This window comes from Bufo gargarizans, chromosome 9 (genome assembly GCF_014858855.1).
Source record: "Bufo gargarizans isolate SCDJY-AF-19 chromosome 9, ASM1485885v1, whole genome shotgun sequence".
Lineage (NCBI taxonomy): Eukaryota > Metazoa > Chordata > Amphibia > Anura > Bufonidae > Bufo > Bufo gargarizans.
Genome location: NC_058088.1, coordinates 86,769,538 through 86,794,680, shown reverse-complemented (window position 1 = coordinate 86,794,680; position 25,143 = coordinate 86,769,538). Strand labels below are relative to the sequence as shown.

The window sequence follows — 25,143 nt, the reverse complement described above, 5'->3', positions numbered from 1 at the left end:
GGCAACAGTGCACACGTCACCTAAAACACCACTACAAATATTTGTGAGCCTGATAAATTGTCCACGTTCAGACTGAATTATTAAATTGTGGCCATGTATTAATCAAAGCCAGTTATCGATCACAACTATACAATCATATAAAAATGGAAAAAAACTGAAAACAAAACATACATATTGGATGCCCAACACCTCCCAACATTTTGGATGGTCAAAGAAGGACACTTTTGGTTCATTGTACACAAGCACACCAAAGGCGCATAAACCTTCATTAGGATATATAAACTGGCAGAAGGGTGACAGGCATGGTGGAAACACGTCACTGTAGCTGGCATGGACCTTGTCTGTGTCCCTTTCTCTCTCTGCCATGCATTGTGCTGGCTGTATGGCTGCTGCCTGATAGCTCAAACTACCTTTGTGACAGTACTGTCTGCAGCAAACAGTGTGCGGAAATGTGTGCCTAAAAAAATGCAATGTATAATAGCACCCTCAAAGGTAATCTGAAATTAAAAGCTACTCAATATTTATACAGCATGTCCAGGACCTGGACCAGTTTTTTCTTGCACTGGAATACCACTTTAAAATATATATATATATATATATATAAAAAAAAAATCTGATTATAGACATTTTAAGGTCCAAGTTACAGCAAATAATATGTAAGTTGATGTCTCATGCAGGTAGACAGCTTCTGGAGCAGTTTAGTAAATGTATTAATGCACATTTAATTACCAGGTTATAAAGGACTATTTAAGGAGCAAAGAGGGACAGGGAGACAGGTCAAAGAGAAGGTCTGCCCCCCCAAAAACAGGATACCTCTTCCCAATTCCACATATAAAATTAAACAATAGAAAATAACCATGATTGTTATTCCCACTTCTGAAAACGTCCAATTAAAATATAAAAATATTTATCATGTGCGGTGAATACAAAACAAATCTCTGTTTCTATGGGTTTTTTTCCACCTTGCCCCCATCAAAAAATAAAATAAAAACTGAATAGAATGCCAAAATAGAACACCAAAATTGTACAAATAAAAACTATAGCTCACCACACCAGCCCTCACACAGCTCTGTAAACAGAAATTAAAAATGCGTATGGGTTTTAGAATATGGTGATGCAAAGATGTTTTTTTCCCCAAAGGTTTTTACTTTTTAAAAGTGTACAAATTGTCAATGCTGTTATCATACTGCCCCACAGAACAAGGCTGACATGTCCTTTTAAGTGCACAGTGTACGCTGTAAAAACAAACCCCAAAAAAACACTGCAGAATTTTTTTCCTGTTTCATCCTGCACAGAATAATTTTTCCTATTTTTACAAGATATGGTAAATCAAATGGTGCAAAATAAACCTAATACAGCTATCTGAACTAGTAAGGCTAGTTTCACACTAGCGGTAAGAGATCCGGCAGGCTGTTTCCTGCCAGAACAGCCTACCAGATCTCTTACCATTACTGTGAAACTTGCCTAAAAAGGTTAAGGCTTTTGGAAGACAGAAAGGAGAAAAAAAAGAAAATAAAATTGGTCTGGTCCTCAAAAGGTTCAGGGCCTTTGCCTTTTAATGCATTTGTTGTATCTTACTCTAGTGCCCTACAGTCCTGTTACTGTATCATGCTGCCCATGATTAGACCAGCAAGAAGCTGGTGACATTTTCCAGCACGACTGTCTGTAGTGTTGTACCGCAGCTTTGGCCATGGGTTTCTGGAAAGGCTTGTGATTTCCAGCCCACAGGTAAAGGAGTATAGTAAGCTAAACTCTCACCCATTGCTGCAGACTGATGTAAATGTGCATAGCGGTCCTTATTTCTTACCTGAATTGCTTCTAAATGTCAGAGGCTGATTTAGAGAATTAGAGAATTTCAGATAATACAATGTCCTAATATGTCCCAGTGATAAAGAAAAAGTCTTCACTTTAAGTCTTTAAAATGTCTTAACATTGTTCTAGTGTAGTTTCATTTCAAGCAATTTAACCAGTTTACACTGACATCTGTAGTCACAGATGAGTTAAATGAGGAATGCATGCAATTTTACATCATACATGTACTTTATAAAACACCAGCACACAGTTAAATGTCATTCCTGATACTGCTCAGCAGGGGGAGCTCAAGGTTCACTCAGCACAGGGGCCTCTAGGCCATATGAAGTTGGTGCATGCTCTAGGAGCCCCAACTGCAGACCATTAACACTTGTAGAGACCTGCCAAGGTAAATTTTCTTTGTTGGTTCCTAGAAATGTGTCTGTTATTGAAAAGTTAAATACAGAGAGGCATGCAAAGATATTTATCTTGTGGATTGAAACATCTGGTCTTGTGCACACCCTGTGATGTCATTCCGGCAATAAAGGAAAGTAAATGCTAACCTTTCACCTATACCCCTCTTAATGAATGTCTCCACTTAATTAAGAATCACAGTAACACATCTGAAAAGGTGTGTGTCTGCCCCTCCTCACCATTAGCTTATTTCTCATGTCATCCATCCTTTTCACACATAGAGAAGCTTCGCTCACTACCTAGGTCTCAGTTAAAGGGAACCCGTCATCAACATTATGCTGTCCATACTAAAGGCAGTATAAAGTAGAGACAGGTGAGTTGATTTCAGCGGCCTGTCATTTAATAGATAAAAGTAAGTGGTTGCCAAGAACCAACATCACAATCCTTGCAGACTGGGCCTGGAAAAGAGTCACGGCCACCTGAGAAGAGTCCTGGTTATCCATGACTTCCTCCTCTCCTGCCCACCTGCTGATGACTGACAGGCTTCTACCTAGGTTTCTACCTTTCTCTAGAGGAGAGAACTGCCAATCATCAGCAGATTGGGGGGGTCGGGGGGAAGCAGGAGATTATAATAACAAGGTAGATTTGATTCTTTTCCAGGCCCGGGCTGCAATGATTATGATGCTGGTTCTCGGCAACCACTTACTTATAGCTCATAAGTGACACACCGCTGACATCAGCATTTCTGTCACTATTTTATGCTGCCCTCAATGAGATCAGCATAAAGTTGATGACGGGTTCCCTTTAATGAGAATTAGACGAATATTGAGCGAAGATTCTCTATGTGTGAAAAGGATGGATGACATGAGAAACACTTTTCTGAGTAGAGGGTATCCAGATACAATTCTGGATGAACATAGGGATGGTATAATGAAAATTCAGAGAGAACAATTACTAACATGTACTGGAAAGAAAGACATAACCAGGATACCATTTGTGAGTACCTTTAGTCATCAGAGTAACAAGATTGGCAAAATTATACATCCAGACATAGAGACAGTAAAAGAACCACCAATCATGGCCTATAAGAGACCAAAACATTTGAAAGATTTCCTTGTAAAATCCGATATAAGCCCGATTCTAGGATTGACACAAACTTACCTGGCCCCACAGAAGCAAGGATGTTATCCATGTTTGAACTGCAGCAATTGTAACACAATGGTGAAAGGCTCGCCCCACTTTACACACCCGAGAACTGGCAAGAGTTATAAAATCAGACACTTTCTAACCTGCCAATCATCATATGTGATTTATATCATACAGTGCCCATGTGGCCTCCTATATGTGGGCGAAACAACCATGGAATGTAGAGAACGGAGAACACAAGCCGACTATTAGAAAGAAGGAAGAGCTACTGGTCCCCAGACATTTTATAGAGGCGAAACTTAACATCAGTCAGATACGATTTCGCATCATTGATCATATTTCCAGACAAAGAAGGGGTGGTGACAGGGAGAAACTGTTGAGACGTTGCGAGCGCAAATGGATTTAGCATGAATACTGACTTCGCCCTCACCCCCTACTTGTAAATAGAAGTACCTGATATTGTCTTTACAGTATATAGTCCTGCGCTAATATCTTTTTTTTAATATTACAGGTTTTCCTATATTTTCATGGACACTATGGACCACTATATCAACATATCCCCCCTTTTTTTTTTTTTACTCGCACCAAAGGGTAAGATGCCATGATTGACATATGTCTTGTGTCCTATATAGAGACACTTTCAAAAAAAAAAGTGGAAGGATATTGTATATGTGATATTTTTTATCTATCTTTCTTCATGTCTAATGTCTATGGATAGAACATTATATCTATATATTCTGCAATGATTATGCCCATATACTTGCATTCACTGGGTTGATGAGAGTGATATTCTTATGCATAGAGGTGCATGCGCAGTATAGAGCTGCAGCAACAGCCAGCATTAATTGTGGAGCGCATATGCGTTTCAATTCAGATTGCGCATGCGCTAGCTACGGTTCACTCCCCGGAAACGATGCACCGGAAACTAGACTGTGGAACGCACATGCGTTCCACTATTACCAACATGAGCCTCACCCTGGTGCCTCGTACAACATGGGCATTAATTAAATCCATAGTTTGGACCCTGTTGAATGACCCAATTTATTCTTTACAGCAATGGGTCTATCTATACAGATTTATTTACCTAGTGTCTTTACTGGCTCCTAGACCGGACGTTATGAACCGGAAGTGATATAATGGAACGCAGATTCATGTAGTCAGGACTAAGTTGATCAACTTTGCTTTTTATGACATATTTCTTTGCAGATGGCATCTCAGGTAACCCTACTAAGACCCTTTTTTTATTGATTGTTTGGGATTATTTAAGTATTAGTATTCTATGTTGTGTATATACATTTGTGCACACACCCTGAGCCTGCCAGGGTTAATTGGGACACACCCTCACATATGTTGTTAATTTAGGGGTATTTAAACCCCCACTTGTTGTTGTGTATGCATGGTTGACAAAGGCTTCACTGGATGAAACGTTGCATCAGGATTAAACTTCCACCTTGGACGTGCTGTCTTAATTTTTTTTATTTTCCTTGCTTTGACCAGTGTACAGTATGTCAGGAACACCTGAAGAAGTCCATCATAATGCAGCGCTTTAAAGGGGTTATCCGGTAATTATTATCGATGAACTATCCTCTGGATAGGTCATCAATATCAGTTTGACGGGAGTCCGACATCCAGGAACCCCGATGCTCAGGTCGGGCACTCAAAGAGCGCCACGGGCTCTTCCTAGGCCATGTGATGGCACTGTACATTGGTCACATATTTTAAAGCACCATTAATTCCATGGTGCTGTACATATAGACATGGTTACACAAATATACAGTTGCAAGAAAAGGTATGTGAACCCTTTGGAATTATATGGATTTCTGCACAAATTGGTCATACAATGTGATCTAATCTTCATCTAAGTCACAACAATATATTCACAGTGCAGGTGGAAAAAGTATGTGAACCCCTAGACTAATGACATCTCCAAGAGCTAATTGGAGTGAGGTGTCAGCCAACTGGAGTCCAATCAATGAGATGAGATTGGAGGTGTTGGTTACAGCTGCCCTGCCCTATAAAAAACACACACCAGTTCTGGGTTTGCTTTTCACAAGAAGCATTGCCTGATGTGAATGGTGCATCACACAAAAGAGCTCTCAGAAGATCTACGACATAATTGTGGACTTGCATAAAGCTGGAAAGGGTTATAAAAGTATCTCCAAAAGTCTTGCTCTTCATCAGTCCATGGTAAGACAAATTGTCTAAAAATGGAGAAAGTTCAGCACTGCTGCTACTCTCCCTAGGAGCGGCCGTCCTGTAAAGATGACTGCAAGAGCACAGTGCAGACTGCTCAATGAGGTGAAGAAGAATCCTAGAGTGTCAGCTAAAGACTTACAAACATCTCTGGCATATGCTAACATCCCTGTTAGCGAATCTACGATACGTAAAACACTAAACAAGAATGGATTTCATGGGAGGATACCACAGAGGAAGCCACTGCTGTCCAAAAAAAACATTGCTGCACGTTTACAGTTTGCACAAAAGCACCTGGATGTTTCACAGCAGTACTGGCAAAATATTCTGTGGACCAAAGTTGAGTTGTTTGGAAGAAACACAGAACACTATGTGTGGAGAAAAAGAGGCACAGCACACCAACATCCAAACCTCATCCCAACTGTGAAGCATGGTGGTGTGGGCATCATGGTTTGGGGCTGCTTTGCTGCTTCAGGGCCTGGATGGATTGCTATCATTGAAGGAAAAATGAATTCCCAAGTTTATCAAGACATTTTGCAGGAGAACTTAAGGCCATCTGTCCACCAGCTGAAGCGCAACAGAAGATGGGTGTCGCAACAGGACAATGACCCAAAGCATAGAAGTAAATCAACAACAGAATGGCTTAAACAGAAGAAAATACGCCTTCTGGAGTGGCCCAGTCAGAGTCCTGATCTCAACCCGATTGAGATGCTGTGGCATGACCTCAAGAAAGCGATTTACACCAGACATCCCAAGAATATTGCTGAACTGAAACAGTTCTGTAAGAGGAATGGTCAAGAATTACTCCTGACCGTTGTGCACGTCTGATCTGCAACTACAGGAAATGTTTGGTTGAAGTTATTGCTGCCAAAAGAGGTTCAACCAGTTATTAAACCCAAGGGTTCACATACTTTTTCCACCTGCACTGTGACTTAAATGAAGATCTGATCACATTTTATGACCAATTTGTGCAGAAATCCATATAATTCCAAAGGGTTCACATACTTTTTCTTGCAACTGTAAAAATACAATAAACAATAAACTTTTAACAGACTGGTACAGAGGGGTAGAGGACTGTGCCCACAAAAGAACATGAGAAGACGGTAGATGAAGGCAATACCGCTACACAATCTATGGTGCTGTGCTTGGAAAAGTGCCGGGAGCACCCTGAAGCAGCTGATTGACGGGGGTGCCGTGACTCAGCCCCCACCGATCTGATGATAGGTCATCATTCTCATTTACCAGATAACCTCTTTAATAGTCACCTTTCTCACATCTGCTGATATCCAAAAGCATTTTATCTCTCACCATGATGTGAGCTCTGGAGCTGTAGCTAACATGCTACTAAGTATCTCACCCTCCTTTTGCTAATATATCTGTGTTATGTCACTCAGTGCCATAATGTTACATAAAGCACTAAGTAACTGGCATACTTTTTTTTGCTAATGTGTTAAGTAGTACCTCTCCCTGCTTAGTGCTCGCTAATATATCAGTATAGTGTATCACTCAGCATAACAGGAGTGCCAGTATAATGAGAAGCCAGCATGCTACTCTTCACTTATCTCCCTGCACCTCCATTTTGGCTCATTACTAGTCTGATACTCAGTGTCCTGCCCTATTAAACAGGTTGCTACACCACTAGTGCTGAGCGAAGCGAGCTTCAGATGCTACATCCAAAGTCGCTTCGTTCAAAACTTCGGATTAATACTGTACGGAGATCCATCTCCGTACAGTATTAAAATGTATGAACCGGAGTTAGTTATTTTAGTAATTTTTTACGGCAGTTACTGTGGTGTGGTAGCAATGTGTCTCTTTGTCGCATCACTACTGATCAGTCTCAATATACCCAAAATATACATATGATTTTGTAACATATTCAATAAACGTATAGTTCTATTTGCACAATATTACATTACTGCAAGAACATGTTGAGATGCATCACCTTATATCCTCTTCTTCTTTTGCTCAGTCCCTTTAGGTTCTGCATTATTAAGTGCCCTTTCATTAAGAATCTGGCTCACTAGAACAAATAAACTTTATAAAATAGAAATCAAAGACCGTATAAGGCCACAGTGTTCCGTGAGAGGGCAGAGGTTGGTAACTGTTTATTAAAATGTTCTGGGAAGAAACGGAATGGAGAAACGGTAACTTAGACATAAAAAGGAATATTAAGATGTCCGTCAATTAAACTACAAATTATATCCAGTATATGGATCTCAAGTACTGATCACCCTGTGGATTGAAAAACAGGTTTCAATATATCTGTAGGCACTTTTTATGGACATCATAAAGTGTAAATGAACCTATAATTTAAAGGAATATAATGAGATACTTTTGTTTGTTGCTAGTGGTTACTATGCATTGCTTGAAACTCTGAATTTACATATAATATGTATTTCAGTGTCTTACTACCTGCAAGACTTAACATGACTCTAAAGGACGCAAGAGCATTCATGCGTTCCCACCAAAACAATGAACCATCAGTCTAGACCAATTCTGTAAGCCAAGTGCAGTGATTTTTTTTCCAGCATTTCTCAGTTGATTTAGGAATGGGGAGGGTTCAAATAAAGCATAAAAAGCTCCACGCCACGTTTCAATGGGATGGTTGTTTGCCCCATTGGAAGAATGTACTACAATTTCATGGGTGACCTCCTGTGGGGTTAGGGCAAGACAGGGTTATCCTAGCTGCTGTCTTCTATGAGAGGGTCAGGGAGGCGGAAGACAGTTTTATCTTCCCAGATTACAAATTGAAAAGGCTTCACAACACAGAAAAGATGAATGGGGGTAGTTAGGATTGTAAAAAAAACTCAGGAACCAATCAAAGTTCTATCAACTGCTTTAAAAGTGTCATATGTGCAATAAAAGGGCCATATCCTAATAAATCAGCTTTAAAATGTAGAGTGAAGGTGTCTTCATACAATGATATACAAGCAAATAATATTATATAACTACCAATTAGCTGTTTTACGCAGAAATACTATTATAAGTGTTTACACCACAAAAATGATTCTACATTTTTCAAACCATCACCTGGATCTGAATATTTTTGTAAGTGCATTTAATAAAAAAATCTAGTATGGTCACTGAGCTATTCAATAAAATATATATGTATAGCAACACCTGCTGTCTGTTCTTTTCCACATTTCTTGTTCACTTCACTAAGGTGGTCGCACATGCCCACTTTAAATCTTCAACTACCACCAGACATATCTTTTGTTAGAAACTCCAGAAGTCATAGGGAACGAGCTACTGTAGAAAGGACATGGCCCCTGAGCTGGGATAGGAAGAGAGCTGCAGCAGAAAGGACATACTCCCTGAGAAAGTGCACGACCACTAAGCTGCCAGAAAAACTAAGAAATGGAGTAATGAATGTGAAGATCTCTGGAATCCATGTGAGCTACAAGGCTGGTTCTAGTTTTGTTATAAAGAGATCTCAGAATCCATGTGAGGTACAGGGCTGGTACCCGCTTTGTTATAAAGAGATTGCAAGAGGATAGGATATCAGTAAAAAAAAAAAAAAGGAAAACCCTTTTAAGAATGAATGAAAACCAACATTAAACGGGGTGTCCAAAATGGATCAATGGTAGGAAATGCCAAAAAATAATAAACATTACTTACCTTTTAGATTCCTTGCCATAAACAAATACATGTACTTGTTAAGAGGGTTCCTTGAAAATCAGCTGATCACAAAGTGTCTTCCTGCTGGAGAATCGTGGCAATAAGTGTTCAGTTTCCCTGCAGCGCCACCACAGGGGAAATTAAACATTACACAGTGACCATTCAAATCAATAGGTTGTGTAATGCAGAACAGGACAGGTCCTCCAGCTCCTTGTATCCACTCGGCACTCTGGCCAAGACATGAGGGTCTTGAACAGAAGATTTCCTCTATTATCTCGCTAATAGGGAATATCACTATGTTTTTTTCCAGAAGTAAAGGCCAGTTTAGATTTTTTTGACAAATAATGCCAGGTACCTGATGGTCAATCAGTACAGATGGTGGACGGGAAATGTCATTGGTGCCTGGCAATGGCTAGAGCTATGTACTAATCAGGCACATGTAATACTATAATCATTAATATTGATTATTTTTCTTAATTCATGATTAATGTATGATAAATAAATCATAATGATAGATGCTGATAATTGTAAATGTGTCATATGGGTAGTGACTTAAAAAAAAAAAGGAAGAATTCACTTGCAGAAATGGAACCTCCTGGCTGAAATGTATGATGCAAACAAGTTACATTTTCACATATTTAGAATAAGTCACTGACCAAATATTTTCATACATTTAAAAATTAATTTTACAGATGTGTTCTGCAATACTAGACAGTGCCCTACGGCCATTGTAACTCATTTAGTGTACTGCATCGTACTGGTATGCCATAAGCATATCCACGGGGTAGGTTGCACAATTTAGATAAATGCTCTGCACTGCTAATTCATTCTCAGACTTTCTGGTTACTAATTAGGAAGTGACCCCTCACCATGGTGATTATGACTTTATAATAGTGACTGTAAGCCAAGTTCTTTCTAGTTAATTGCATTTCATTTTGTTCACAAACAATCTATTGTCATTATAATAAAGGAAAAGGTGGAATGCCTGGTGTGCAATAAGCAAAATGGGTTTGTTAAGGATGTAGTTAGTGGCTACTCCTATACCAGCGCCTCCAGATGTTTGGCCGCCAGTCTAGAGTGTACCAGTTTAGAAAGATAGAAAACTTAAGGAGATTTTGAGTGGTTCTTCAAGTTATTTTTCACAACATAAAGTTATTTTAAATGGGGGATGGCTAAAATCTCCCACTGTGTTGCATCTCTGGAGGCCCACATGCTGAGGAGGGTTTATGGAGGGTTACAGAACAAGGGGGAGGAGTAATAGACAAATTGGTCCTCTTTTGTTGGTGAAGCAATAAATACTTCTCCCTGTAGATTCACATATCAGTTGCATAAGACAGGTGAATCTGAGCAGCAAAAGGATCTGAATGCTGGAAAACAAGAGCTGAAATAGTCATTTCCATCACAAAGGCAGAGACTGAGAAGTCTTCTATAGAGGCTTTTAAACCACCTAACTTCATACTGTGATACTTCAAAGAGGAGAAAGTTTGCCCTCCCAAATCACTTTTCATTCTCCATTACCACGGGCAAACATGATAACAAAAACACTCCTCTACTTCATCTTCCCATATTGTGATTCATGTTGGCCACGTAATTAGCATGTCGTGGCAGTAGCGCTCACAATGAGAAGTTCTTGTTCCCAGACATAAATATTTATCAGTGATGAGAACATTTTCAGTTACGATGCATTGTTTAGGATTCAAACCTGTTTGGAAAACCCACTTCGGCCAACTTGCCATTTTGTGATGTAATGTGGCATTCCCCACCAAAACCAGCATGACAAAAACCCAAGACAAAACTGTACGCCACACTTGTTCACAAGTCATGGACAGAAGGCATTGGCAAGTCTTGGCACTGAAAAATTCACTTCAAAATCTGTAAGTGACACAAGTGCTGCAGCTTTTAAAGTCCATCACAGAGGTTTTTAAGGTTTGAGTGACCTTTTTCAAAAAAAATTTAACATATAAAATATATCAAATTTTGCAAGGTTTGGCTGCTGGGACCCCTTGTGATCCAGAGAGCCTGGGTTCCCCAAGTTCACTCTCTGAATGATGCAGCAATGCACATGCCAGTCCACCACTCCTTCCACGTTTATGGGAGGTAGACAGTACTTCATCAGCCCCCTCTCCATTCAAAGAGGGGATTCAAGGGAACCTCTGATCTAAAAAATTGCTCGGAGTCCCAACGTTTGGATCCACCATGATCACATATTTAAAACTTATACATTTCCTGGGATGATTCCACAGGAAGACCAATGGTGACCAACAAAATATTTGCTCAATTTTGAGCTTGATATATGCACAGTTTAAGAATATGTTATATAATTAAATGATCTAACAAGGTTTATAAAATTAGTATTATCAGAGAGGACAATTGTTCTGTACTTGGTACCGTCACCTTAGTACCCTTAGTTCAGTTCTACAACCTAGAAAGACGGCACTGCAGTATGCATCTCAAGAGCAGTGATTCTTTAAAGAATTATGGCCCCTGCAGCGATGCACCTGTTCCTTACAAGTGGCCATTGTTCTACAGACAACTTTGGAGACAAGAGGTTTGGTCCATAGCTAGACAATTCCAGAAGTGAACTATTAACCTACATGAATTTCCATTGGCTAAGCGCATAGAATAAACGATTAAGCCTAATGTTGCTTATCATCACTTAGATTGTGTATTTAAGTCCAGGGACAGTATTACGTGGCTATGTTAACACTCCAATAGGCCAGAATCATTTGTTGGTATAAACTACACTTCCAGTCTGCTTAATCTTTGATGGACAGATTCCATTGTCTCCCAAATCTCTCTCCAAATAATACAACAAAGGCTTAAATGACTATGTGGATTGGTGAATCTACCCATGGTGCTCTGTGTTTCCTGCCAATATATCCCTGGAATTCATGACCATGCAGATCACCAAATAACACAAAGGGCCAGGGATTAAGCTGAGGTCTGGAGGAAGATTTCACCTGTCACGGTTTGTGTTCATTAGGCCTTGATGAGAGGCAGAAGGAAGCAGCGCTGCAGAAGATCACAAACACTAGAGTGTGATAGTCACTGATCTGGACATGATAGTCTAATTCCAGCTGTCCTGGATTCAAGTCTAAAAAGCTTGAAATTATCCATAAATGTCTGCACTTTCTCTTCAGTGGCTTAGGACATTACATTATCCTAAGTGACTTCTTTCTTTATCATGAAAGAAGGGAAAGTGCTATGTAGAGGATGCTGCAAGGCGCACCATGCAAAGACAATGAGCATCCCTAGGTTCTGTATACAATGCATTAGGAAAGTCTTCAGACCCTTCACATTTTATGTTGCATCCTTGTGCTAAAATAAAAAAAAGAGATCAAGTTTTCCCCATTATTTCTGCACTCAATACCCCATAATAAGAATTTTAGATTTATTTTGCTAATTTATTAAAAAGGAAAAACTAAAATTTTGCAAGGACATAAAAATTCAGACCCTCTTCTGTGACACTTGACATTTATTTCTGGGGCCTCCCATTTTTCTTGATCATCTTTCAGATGTTGCTACGCCTTGATTTGAGTCACCAGTGGTAAATTCAGATGATTGGACATGATTTGGAAAGACACAGCCCTATCTATATAAGGCCTCACAGCTGACAATGCATATCAGAGGAAAAAAAACAAACAATGAAAAGAAAACAACTGCCTGTAGAGCTCAGAGACAGGATTGTGTGAAGGCACAGGTCTGGAGAAGGGTACAGAAACATTTCTGCTGCACTGAAAGTTTCTAAGGTCACAGCTGCCTCCATACTTCTTAAGTTGAAGAACAACCAGGACTCTATCTAGAGATGGCTGCCCCAACAAACTAATCAGGGGAGACAGGCCATGGTAAGAGAGGTGACAAGAACAGAATGCCACTCTGGCTGAGCTCCAAATATCCTGTGTGCAGATGGGAGAAAGGTCCAGAAGGTCAACTATCAGTGTAGCACTCCACCAATCTGGGCTTTATGGCAGAGTCGCTAGAAAGAACCCTAAAGGACTCTCAGACTGTAAAGGTGCCTTCATACCCTGCAGATGTTTTTGGCAGAAAATTTTCAGACTGAAAATCAGTTCCATTCCCCTGAATGGTGCTTGCAGAAATCCATGCATTTTTTGCCCCATTCAAATGATTGCAACTGATTTTCAGTTGCAACATTTTCTGCAACAAAATCTGCAGAATGTGAAGGCACTCTAAGGCCTCTTTCACACTTGCGTTGTCCGGATCCGGCGTGTACTCCACTTGCCGGAATTACACGCCGGATCCGGAAAAACGCAAGTGTACTGAAAGCATTTGAAGACAGATCCGTCTTCAAAATGCTTTCAGTGTTACTATGGCACCCAGGACGCTATTAAAGTCCTGGTTGCCATAGTAGGAGCGGGGAGCGGGGGAGCGGTATACTTACAGTCCGCGCGGCTCCCGGGGCGCTCCAGAATGACGTCAGAGCGCCCCATGCGCATGGATCATGTGATCCATGCGATCACATCATCCATGCGCTTGGGGCGCCCTGACGTCACTCTGGAGCGCCCCGGGAGCCGCACGGATGGTAAGTATACTGCTCCCCGCTCCTCACTACACTTTACCATGGCTGCCAGGACTTTAGCGTCCCGGCAGCCATGGTAACCATTGAGAAAAAGCTAAACGTCGCATCCGGCAATGCGCCGAAACGACGTTTAGCTTAAGGCCGGATCCGGATCAATGCCTTTCAATGGGCATTCATTCCGGATCCGGCCTTGCGGCAAGTGTTCCGGATTTTTGGCCGGAGCAAAAAGCGCAGCATGCTGCGCTATTTGCTGCGGCCAAAAAACGTTCCGTTCCGGAACGGAAGACATCCTGATGCATCCTGAAGGACGGACTGTCCATTCAGAATGCATTAGGATAATCCTGATCAGTATTCTTCCGGCATAGAGCCCCGACGACGGAACTCTATGCCGGAAGACAATAACGCAGATGTGAAAGAGCCCTAAGAAACAAGAATCTCTGGTGCAACAAAACTAAGATTGAACTTTTTGGCCTCAATTCAAAGTGGCATGTTTGGAGGGAATCAGGCACTGCTCATCTCCTGTCCAATATCATTCATAGGCCTCATGCACACGGCCGTGTTCCGTGGCCGAGAGCGGACCGTGGAAACCCGGCCGGGATTCCTCCTGACAGCATGAGCGCACGGCTGTCCTTGGTTGCTATGACGCCGTGCGCTTCATGCAGCCGCTGCTGTACAGTAATACACTAGTATAGTGTATTACTGTACAGGAGCGGCTGCATGAAGCGCACGGCATCATAGCAACCAATGACGCCGTGCGCTCATGCTGTCAGGAGAAAACCCGGACGGGTTTCCACGGTCCGCTCTCGGCCACGGAACACGGCCGTGTGCATGAGGCCTTACAGTGAGCATTGGTAGGGGCAGTTTTTTGTCTACTTATAATCCCTATCCTGCCATATTGCCATACATTATGTTATTAATAATTTTCGTTCAGTAGATTTAGCCAAAAACTTACTTTTATGATATGCTAATTGTATTTCAACCAAGTACTGAGTAAGGGGTACTCAATGCATGATTTTAGCTTTTCATTTTCAATAAATTAAAGATTTCTAACAGGGGTAGTGCAGAATGATGGGGGGTGGGGAGAGACTTGATTTTATTTATTATTTTAGCACAAAGCTGCAATATAACAAAATGTGAAAAAAGTGAAAGGGTCTGAAGACTTTCTGAATCAGTGTATGTACAGCAAACATGCAAGACAGGAAATTATCTATGTCCATCAGTCGTCTATCCAAGATTACTTTATATTCAAATAACCATATGTAATGTAATTCCGTTAAAAACCACTAGAGGAGACTCGATGATACCGTAATTGCTGCCAGTGACATCTAACTACACATTTTAGTTTTTTTCTCATAAATTCTCTTGAACACATACATGACAGTATTTATGAGTATATAATAAGATAGTGCGGGAAACAAGAGATATTGCAGCCGGCACTGCCGCATGTGTCTGTGCGATCACTGAGAAACTATTCACACTGGTATCCAGGAGCCTTCACGGTGGTGCTCCATCGGTAATATAGTCCTTATGGTAATGAATATTGAATAGAAGCACCGCGGCACTCACCACTGGTCTCAAATTGCTGTTGCAGTTTATTCCATTGTTACATGGTAATAGTGGACGCGGACGAAACACAGGTGCACGGATCGGCTACAGCTGTTTCGCGCTGTCTTGCGCTTTGCCAGGCCTCCTGTGATGTAGAGGGGGCTATAAATACCTCCACCCCATGTACGTCACTGCTATACATTTGTGTGAAATACAAAACATATATACTTAAAACCAAATCAAATGAAGACAGCTAAATCATTCTTATCATTTAACCCTAAAGGTCGAAACTGCTGTAGCCGATCCGTGCACCTGTGTTTCGTCCGCGTCCACTATTACCATGTAACAATGGAATAAACTGCAACAGCAATTTGAGACCAGTTTTGAGTGCCGCGGTGCTTTCTTTCTATTCAATATATATAATAAGATAGGTTAGAAATTTTGTTTCAAATATGGAAATATGCAGGCATCAGGGAGTAGATGCCATATTATGAAGGGCAGCTTTGGTATGAATGTTGCGCCCCTGGTGGCACGCTATATACCCACACTGTACCCCAGGTGACCTTTAAACCCAGGTCTGTGCCCTAAGGTTAGATCACTTCAAAATCTAAGCAGAAAGGTCAGCTAGTGCCAATCTCCATATCGAAGGCTCGCTTGTGGCGCTCTAAGCTTTGCAGTTGGTGTGGTAAGACGCCGGGAAGGAAGGGTTTTCTCTCCTTTCCAGTAGAGTACTTATTTATGTAACTTAAAAAAAAGCTCACAGTGGAAATGAGGATATTAGCTTTGGAGGTGGCGGTATAGTGCACAGCAGGGGACACTTGACTGTCCCTCTTCCACAAGGACTTATTAAGTGTTTACATTGTCATGCCTGAAGAAACCTCCATGTCAAAATCTCCTTCATTGTGATTGGTGACATAGGTTCATATTTCTTGAAGATATTTTCCTATCAGCTGAACAAATGACTACTTCAAAGTGAAGCAATATACTCCAGACACGTCTTGAATCAAGCAGGAATATAGACAGGCGCCAACGCCAGGTTAGAGATAACAGACCACAATTCTCCCTTTACATCGCCTATGCAAAATGGCTTGAGAAAAGCCGTATTTTTGGGGAAATTCCACTAAAATGATACTTAGAAAGCATCACACTACACAGTATAGAGAGGGGTATGCTCAGCTATGGAATATATAGCTTCCGATGATCTGATTCTTTATATTCATTCAGATGTATTGGATATGACGCATATTTTGGCAAATCCAATGACAGTGTACCACTGACGTCAGTGAACGGCTGCTGTGGTCATATGTTGTCCCCCCATAACTGCGCCCGAATAAAGTACCAGATCAGTAGTATTTTTCCAGGTGACTTTTATTATTTTAGCTCATTTGGCAAATTTTGCCAATTTCTGGAAATCCCGTTGTGCAGTCTAGCCACTAATATAACCTCAGATCTCTGTACTTCCTATAAATGACGGCTTGTATCATGTAATGCCTGCTGCAAAGTGTTGCATCGTGAAAAGCAAATATAATTCGAGCCATATGTGACTTGCTTTTTTATTTGTTTCTGTTCACTTTTGCAAATTTTTGGGTCATGTTACACATATACTAAATACCTGTCCTATAATGAAAACTGTATACTGTAAAATATCTATAGGCTTTGACTCATGTGTCCTCTTGGCATAAGTTTAACAGGTATATGACAATACTTTTTCTTTCCCATACTAAGAAGTGCAGGCTTCATCTTTTTTGGTACATGAAAACTGATTTGTCCTTCAATACGTCCCTATCATAATGTATTGGTTATGTATGAAATGTGCTCCTAATACATATAACAGCGACAGTTCATACTAGTCCCATGCTTTTAAAGCATATAATGGTGAACCCCAATATTTCTAAATAGGTGGCGTTATATTTGTCATAAAAAATACCAAAAGCAAAATCATGAAAGTAATAGATTTGTGACTTTTCATCAAATGTGAGTCATGATTTATTACAATCGACTTTCCGACTCCTATTTACCGTGGTGAACCAGTTGGCACCATATGTCACTGTATGTATTCATAGACTCCTGTTAGGCATACAGTGAGGAACAAAAGTATTTGAACACTCTGCGATTTTGCAAGTTCTCCCACTTAGAAATCATGGAGGGGTCTGAAATTCACATTGTAGGTGCATTCCCACTCTGAGAGACAGAATAAGAAAATAAGGAAATCACATTGTATGATTTTTAAAGAATGTGTTTGTCTTGCACTGCTGAACATAAGTATTTGAACACCTGAGAAACAGCAAAAATTCTGTCTCTCAAAGACCTGTTACTGTGCCTTTAAAAGTCCACCTCTACTCCACTCATTAATCTAACTTAGTAGCACCTGTCTGAGCTCTTAAAGACACCTGTCCACCCCACAGTCAGTCAGATGCCAACTACTACCATGGGCAAGACCAAAGAGCTGTCAAAATACACCAGAGACAAAATTGTGGACCTCCACAAGGCTGGAAAGGGCTACGGGGCAATTGACAAGCAGCTTGGTGAAAATAGATCAACTGTTGGAGCAATTGTTAGAAAATGGAAGAGGCTAAAGACGACTGTCAGTCTCCCTCGGACTGGGGCTCCATGCAAGATCTCACCTCGTGGGGTATCACTGATAAGAAAGGTGAGGAATCAGCCCAGAACTACAAGGGAGGAGCTGGTCAATGACATGAAGAGAGCTGGGACCACAGTTTCAAAGGTCACTGTCGGTAGAACAGTACACCGTCAAGGTTTCAAATCATGCATTGCACGGAAGGTTCCCCTGCTCAAGTCATCACATGTCCAGGCCCGTCTGAAGTTTGCCAAACGACCATGTGGATGATCCAGAGGAGGCATGGGAGAAAGTCATGTGGTCAGATGAGACCAAAGTAGAAATTTTTGGTCTAAACTTTCCTCTTCGTCTTTGGAGGATAAAGAAGGATGAGTTGCATCCCAAGAACACCATCCCTACTGTGAAGAATGGAGGTGGTAACATCATGCTTTGGGGGTGCTTTTCTGCAAATTAGACAGGACAACTGCACTGTATTAGGGAGAGGATGAATGGGGCCATTTATTGTGAGATTTCGAGCAACAACCTCCTTCCCTCAGTCGGAGCATTGACGATGGGTCATGGCTAGGTCTTCCAACATGACAACGATCCGAAGCACACAGCCAGGATAACCAAGGAGTGGCTCCGTAAGAAGCATATCAAGGTTCTGGAGTGGCCTAGCCAGTCTCCAGACCTAAATCCAATAGAACATCTTTGGAGGGAGCTGAAACTCTGTGTTGCTCAAAGACAGCCCCAAAACCTGACAGATCTAGAGGAGATCTGTGTGGAGGAGTGGGCCAAAATCCCTGTTGCAGTGTGTGCAAACCTAGGTCAAGAACTACAGGAAACGTTTGACCTCTGTAATTGCAAACAAAGGCTTCTGTACCAAATATTAACACTGATTTTCTCAGGTGTTTAAATACTTATGTTTAGCAGTGCAAGACAAATACATTATTTAAAAATCATACAATGTGATTTCTGTTTTATTTTATTCTGTCTCTCAGAGTGGGAATGCACCTACAATGTGAATTTCAGACCCCTCCTTGATTTCTAAGTGGGAGAACTTGCAAAATCGCAGGGTGTTCAAATACTTCTGTTCCTCACTGTATATATGCAAAAAATACCAGAAATCTGCCCAAAATACCAGATCCATCAAACATCTGTGCACAACTATAAACCATTTACATACTATGTCACAGAACAAGCAGACTTGCAGATTAAGTTGCATTCCTTTCTTGCAGTGTACTTTTTTTTTATCCCTTATCCCTGAAAAGCGTATGTCTCTTAAAGGTCACCTAGAGTAAAATGTAGAAAACATATACTTGTAGTAAATTATCAAACGTCATCTACATCTGGCTAAAACGCTGCATATGTTACCCTCTTAGTCCTGCTCTCTGCTATGCACTAAAGGCACAGGAAATCTAAATGTATATCATAAGATCTTATCATAATCCCCCTCTTTACATCATTAAGATAATTATACTCATGTCCAGATGCATTACCTCCTCCGCGTTCACTCATTAGAGGTCCAGAATCGTGGCTGAAGCCCATAATTGTCATATAAATATTTAAATACGTAATATACATTTTAAACTAAATACTGTGGTGCAGGCATTAAGTCCTCAGGGAGACTGATTCATCCCATGTGGTAGATCGAGGAAAAGCACTAAACATTCCCTGGAGGAGCAGCGATAACGGCCAAGGAATGGTATGACAAGTGGCCAGGTGGTCTGGGGCTGTGGTGGGAAACGTGGAGCGTGTTTACAAGTAAACATGATTAAGGGATCTGCAGATATCGTTGACGTTGCAAAATATTTCCTAAAGTGATTAACATTTGTAATGTCTGTTTTACAGGCCCACTTTTATTATGTCTAGCCGAATCACGCTACCCCATAGTGTATTATACAGCATAACCCTGCTGAGCTGTCTCTACAATGACAAAGCAGTCATCGGTAGTGCAGCACAGCCTAATGCCTTAGTCCAGGCATCCTCAAACTCTGGCCCTCCAGCTGTTGTAAAACTACAACTCCCACAATGCCCTGCTGTAGGCAGATACCTGTAGGCTGTTCGGGCATGCTGGGAGTTGTAGTTTTGCAACAGCTGGAGGGCCGCAGTTTGAGGATGCCTGTCTTAGTCTGTTCTATAAGTATAAAGTATATATGTCTGAATGTATATGGCCCCTTTCACACGGGCGAGTTTTCCGTGCGGGTGCGATCCGTGCGGCGAACAAATGGCACCCGCACTAAATCCTGACCCATTCATTTATACGGGGCTGTGCACATGAGCGTTGTTTTTAACGCATCACTTGTGCGTTCAGTTGAAATCGCAGCATGCTCTATATTGTCCGATTTTGACGTGACGCAGGCCCCATAGAAATGAATGGGGTGTGTGAAAATCGGATGGCATCCGCAAGCAAGTACGGATGCCGTGCGATTTGCACGCACGGTTGCTAGGAGACGATCGGGATGGAGACCCGATCATTATTATTTTCCCTTATAACATGGTTATAAGGGAAAATAATAGCATTCTGAATACAGAATGCATAGTAAACCAGCGCTAGAGGGGTTAAAAAAAAATTAAAAAAATGTAACTCACCTTAGTCCACTTGATCACGAAGCCCGGCATCTCCTTGTGTCTCCTCTGCGCTGAGCGGCTGAACAGGACCTGGGGTGAGCTGCTCCATTAAATATCGGTTAAGGACCTTCGATGACGTCACTCCGGTCATCACATGGTCTTTTACCATGGTGAATCAAAATGGTAAAAGATCATGTGACGTACCATGTGATGACCGGAGTGACGTCATCGAAGGTCCTTAACCTGTATTTAATGGAGCAGCTCACCCCAGGTCCTGTTCAGCCGCTCAGCGCAGAGGAGACACAAGGAGATGCCGGGCTTCGTGATCAAGTGGACTAAGGTGAGTTAAAAAAAAAATAATTTAACCCCTCTAGCGCTGGTTTACTATGCATTCTGTATTCAGAATGCTATTATTTTCCCTTATAACCATGTTATAAGGGAAAATAATACAATCTTCAGAACATCAATCCCAAGCCCGAACTTCTATGAAGAAGTTCGGGTTTGGGTACCAAACATGCGCGATTTTTCTCACGCGAGTGCAGCGCATGACAATGTTTTGCACTCGCACGGGAAAATCGCGCATTTTCCCGCAACGCACCCGGCTCTTATCCGGGCAAAAAAAATGACGCCCGTGTGAAAGAGGCCTATGTGTGTACCTGTTCTAGGTTTATGATCTGGTTTTGGCTCACAATCACTGATGTAATTCACTGATCAAACCCTGACCAAACACTGAGGCCTTGTTCACATTTCCATGTCTGTTTGATGTCTGGGAAAAAATCAGTAAAGCCTCGTTCACATGTCAGTGTTCCACAGACGTGTGCTGTGTGTGTTCTCCGCAGACAGCACACGTCCTCGTTAATTTTAATGTGTGTATTCACAAATCAGTTTTCTACCACAGTATATGGGTCAGTTTTCTTTAGCACCGATGCATGTTCTATTTTGTCCATTTTCACGGATCGATCACACCCGTTATAGTCTATGGGTCTGTGAAAACCACAGATGCAACGCGGATGCCATCCGTGTTTTACAGATCATTAGGAAGATTTTTTTTTTCAGCTGTTCAGTGAAACACGGATGGCACACGGTCAGCAAAAAAAAACAGACACACGGACCAAACATAGATCCTTCACGGACATCACTGACCACCTTTTCACGGATTTAAGCATGGACACGGACATGTGAATGAGCTTTAAGTCTTTCATCCATGAAGGATCCGTGTGTCAGTTTTTTGCATATTCCACAGACACTGCTCAGCCGAAAGTTAATTTCCAAGCATCTCCTATTAATCAGTGAAAAACAGACCAAAAAGCCGTGTGGTGTCCATGGTTTTTCATGGACCCATAGGCTATAATGGGCCTGTTTGGTCCACATCACGGACTAAAGTAGTGAAAGTCTCTGACCCACGTTCAGTAAAAAAAATACTGATGTGTGAACAGACATAGACTGAGTTCACACATCAGTTATTTGGTCAGTTATTTCCATCAGTTATTGTGAGTAGGGCTGCACGATATGGGAATTTTGTGCGATTGCGATTAGGGCCCTAAAAATTGCGATAATGGTATGCGATGCGATATTTTAAGGGAATTGTGCTAGAGGTCTCTTTGCTTGGATTTTCAAGGCAAAAGCACACACAAATTACTGATAATGCTGAAATGTAGTTATGCCTAACTCAAGAACTGAAATGCACAGTGTTTTTCAAAATAAAACATCTTTTACTAAATTAAATAACATATTTGCATTACTGCAAAAGTACTAAATACAAAACTTGCCATTTTCTTAATAGCACTGCACAGAACAGAGAAATAAAATACAATAAATAAAAGAACATTTGTTCATTAAAATAACGACTTGCCTCCAGCCCCTCCTCCCTCCCCAAATTGTAACTGATGTATCGCCGGCCGCGCTGTGCAGCATAGCGACCAGCGATACATTCCGTGTCAACCACGTAAAAAGTCAACCATCGCTTTATAAGGTGCACTGCCATTTTCCCCCCACTTTTGGGGGGGGGGGGGGGGAGTTTGTCTTATAAAGAGAAAAACATGGTAATATAATTGCAGCATTTTTGGGTCGGCCAATTGGCGATTGCGATATGGCGATTAATTGCGATTGCTTTGGCGATATATTGTGCAGGCCTAATTGTGAGCCAAAAAAAGTAGCGAAGCCTCCACAGAGATCAGGTGTAATGATTTGACTGCACCTGTTCTGTTTTCTTTTACCTGCACCTGGTATTGGCTCACAATAACTGACCAAATAACTAGCACACGTCATTGAAAAACAGAAATGTGAATGAGGCCTGACTGTGTGAAAGTACCCTTAGGTTTCTTTCACATGAGCGAGTTTTCCGCCAGGGTGTGATGTGTCATACATGAAAAACGGACTGAATCCGAATGCAATGCATTTTTCAATGATGGTTTCTAGATGTAGGTTGTTATTATTCAGGTTTTTAACACACATGAAAAAAGTATCAAAAACTGATTGCACCCGCACGGAAAAAACTGAAATCGCAGACAAAACTGACTGAACTTGTGTGCAAAACCATCAGTTTTTTCCTGAGCAGACCCTGAGAGAATCCATAACGCTCCTTAGATGTTATGGATTGCACATGCTCAAATGGGATGCACATGCTCAAATGGGGGTTATGGGACCCCTGTTCTCATGATGGTCCAATCAGCTGGATCTCTGCCAATCACACACTTATTATATATACCGTGGATAGACGATAAGTTGTGATTGTGGGACAATCCTTTTAATTTTTAAAATTTAAGAGCCATTCTTGGGAAGCTCAGTTGTCCTCTAAGAGACACAGCTAAGGCTTGATAGCCATGATAACAGAACCACATGGGAGTCAGCATAATGAATAGTGTGGTTGTTGACTGTATCACACAGTAACAATATGATAACTGAACAGGACTGTAATAACCCCCGAGGAGTTTATGTAGGAAATACTACACTGTCAGTGATTGTGGATATGCCTGTTATATATATACACAGCGTCCTCATCCATAAATTAAGTCATGGACAACATGGAAGAAGTCACCAGCAAAACATGCAGAAGGGGGGTCTTAAAGGTACATGCAGTAGAAGCCTTGTCGCCATGTTTTTTCAAGGTAATACAATCATGTTTATGTGGAAGCATTCTTGACTCTCAATTCTTTATTAATTTTACTCACTTATATAACACTGACCTAATCTGCAGCACTTTACAGAAGTTATCATTACTGCTGTCCTCAGCGGGAAGAAATTGGAGCACTCGGAACAAACCGACGTAAACACAGGAAGAACATAAAAACTCCATACAGATGTTGTCCTTGGTTGGATTCTAACCTAGGGCACCAGAGCTACAAGGCACTATTACTAACCACTGAGACACTGTGCTGCACAATGTGTATGAGCGGTAGTAGTTTTTGTAGTAAACTCAGCTGTTTGTGCTCCAAACTTTACTTGGCTGGAGTTTCTTGGTTGGGAAACTTTTGGAAATACTTATTCTCCTTGCAGAGATCCAGCTGATGAAGGGAGTCCTACAGGCAATACATCCTAAGGAAAAACTATATTCCTCAAGAAAACTGCATCAAGGGCATGTCACCCACCCAACCTGTACCCTGCTCTGTACTGGCAAGGGGCAAGAACCCCAAAACAACTGTCTGTAGATGGGTGTCTTTGGTTTAGCAGAAATCACTAGTCAAGCTTGAAGGATCTTTAATTGGTCGGGCATTGACTTATAGGGTACCTACCTATAGAAGGCCATAGAGACAGTTTTCTGTCATAAGATGGGAAGCATGTCGGAATACTACCATTGTCAGCCATATTGGCTTTTTGGGGGTGCTCATCTGCTTGATCATTCTCTCAATCAGATTTCTCTCTCCCTCTCAGATATCTCACTGAGGAAAACACGATTTCATTTATATATCCATCTTGGGTTGACCTCAGTGAAGAAGGAAGCAGAAAACTCCAATGTATGGAACTCAGTATAGCGTCCAGCTTGGTATAGAACTGCATGTAAAGACACATCTGAGACATATCCTAAATACATTTAGACCACAGGGACTGTAGTTGACATTGCTGATGTATAGGAAGGGGTTTACTTATGTATTACACATACTTTTCAGCTGTTCTCACAATGTGCTATACTGGTCGCCATCTGTAACTGTTGATAACTTTGACTCCTGGGAATGTAGAACCACTTATATATTTTTTTGTGGGAGACTATATGCCATGGAGGTTCTTTAAATATTTGCATGATTTGTCTCACCATACATAAAAACTTTCAGATGGGGATAAGTTGTATAAACAATATATTTTCAGAGGGATGTAAATCTATAATGTCTAATGGCCAACTGAGGGAGGTCTAGTGTTAGGTTAGCCTTACAAAAAAATGCATTTCCTGCATAATGATATAATGTATTTCCCATTTTATTTTCTCCCTTAATAGACCAGCCTTTAGATCAATGTCCAAGATGAGGAAGCAAGATGGCCAGATAGCTGGAAGTTAAACATGTGGTCCTTCTGGCATCATTCCAGGAAAAAAAAGTCTACATTTTGAGTTTGTACTTTACTGGGTCACCCTGAAAAATGACATCCTATGTTAATAGTTGAACACCCATCACGTTCACGACCTAGAACTAAACATTTCTGGCTCTGACAGTAGTAAAGGTTCCCACTATAGTAATATATGGAACCTTCTAAGGATTAGGCTACGGAGGGCTCAGTAACCTGGTCCTTACCTAGTTTTCTTCTCTTACTTACTGAGCTGCAACAATTTAATTTCTTTTTA

The 25,143-nt window shown here is 41.2% G+C and overlaps 1 protein-coding gene across 5 annotated transcripts in view; it reads right to left on the bottom strand.

Annotated features, from left to right (window-relative positions):
- Window positions 1-25,143, bottom strand: part of COL4A6 (collagen type IV alpha 6 chain) — a 233,904-nt gene that overhangs the window by 85,528 nt on the left and 123,233 nt on the right. The gene's annotated exons all lie outside the window — the stretch shown is intronic.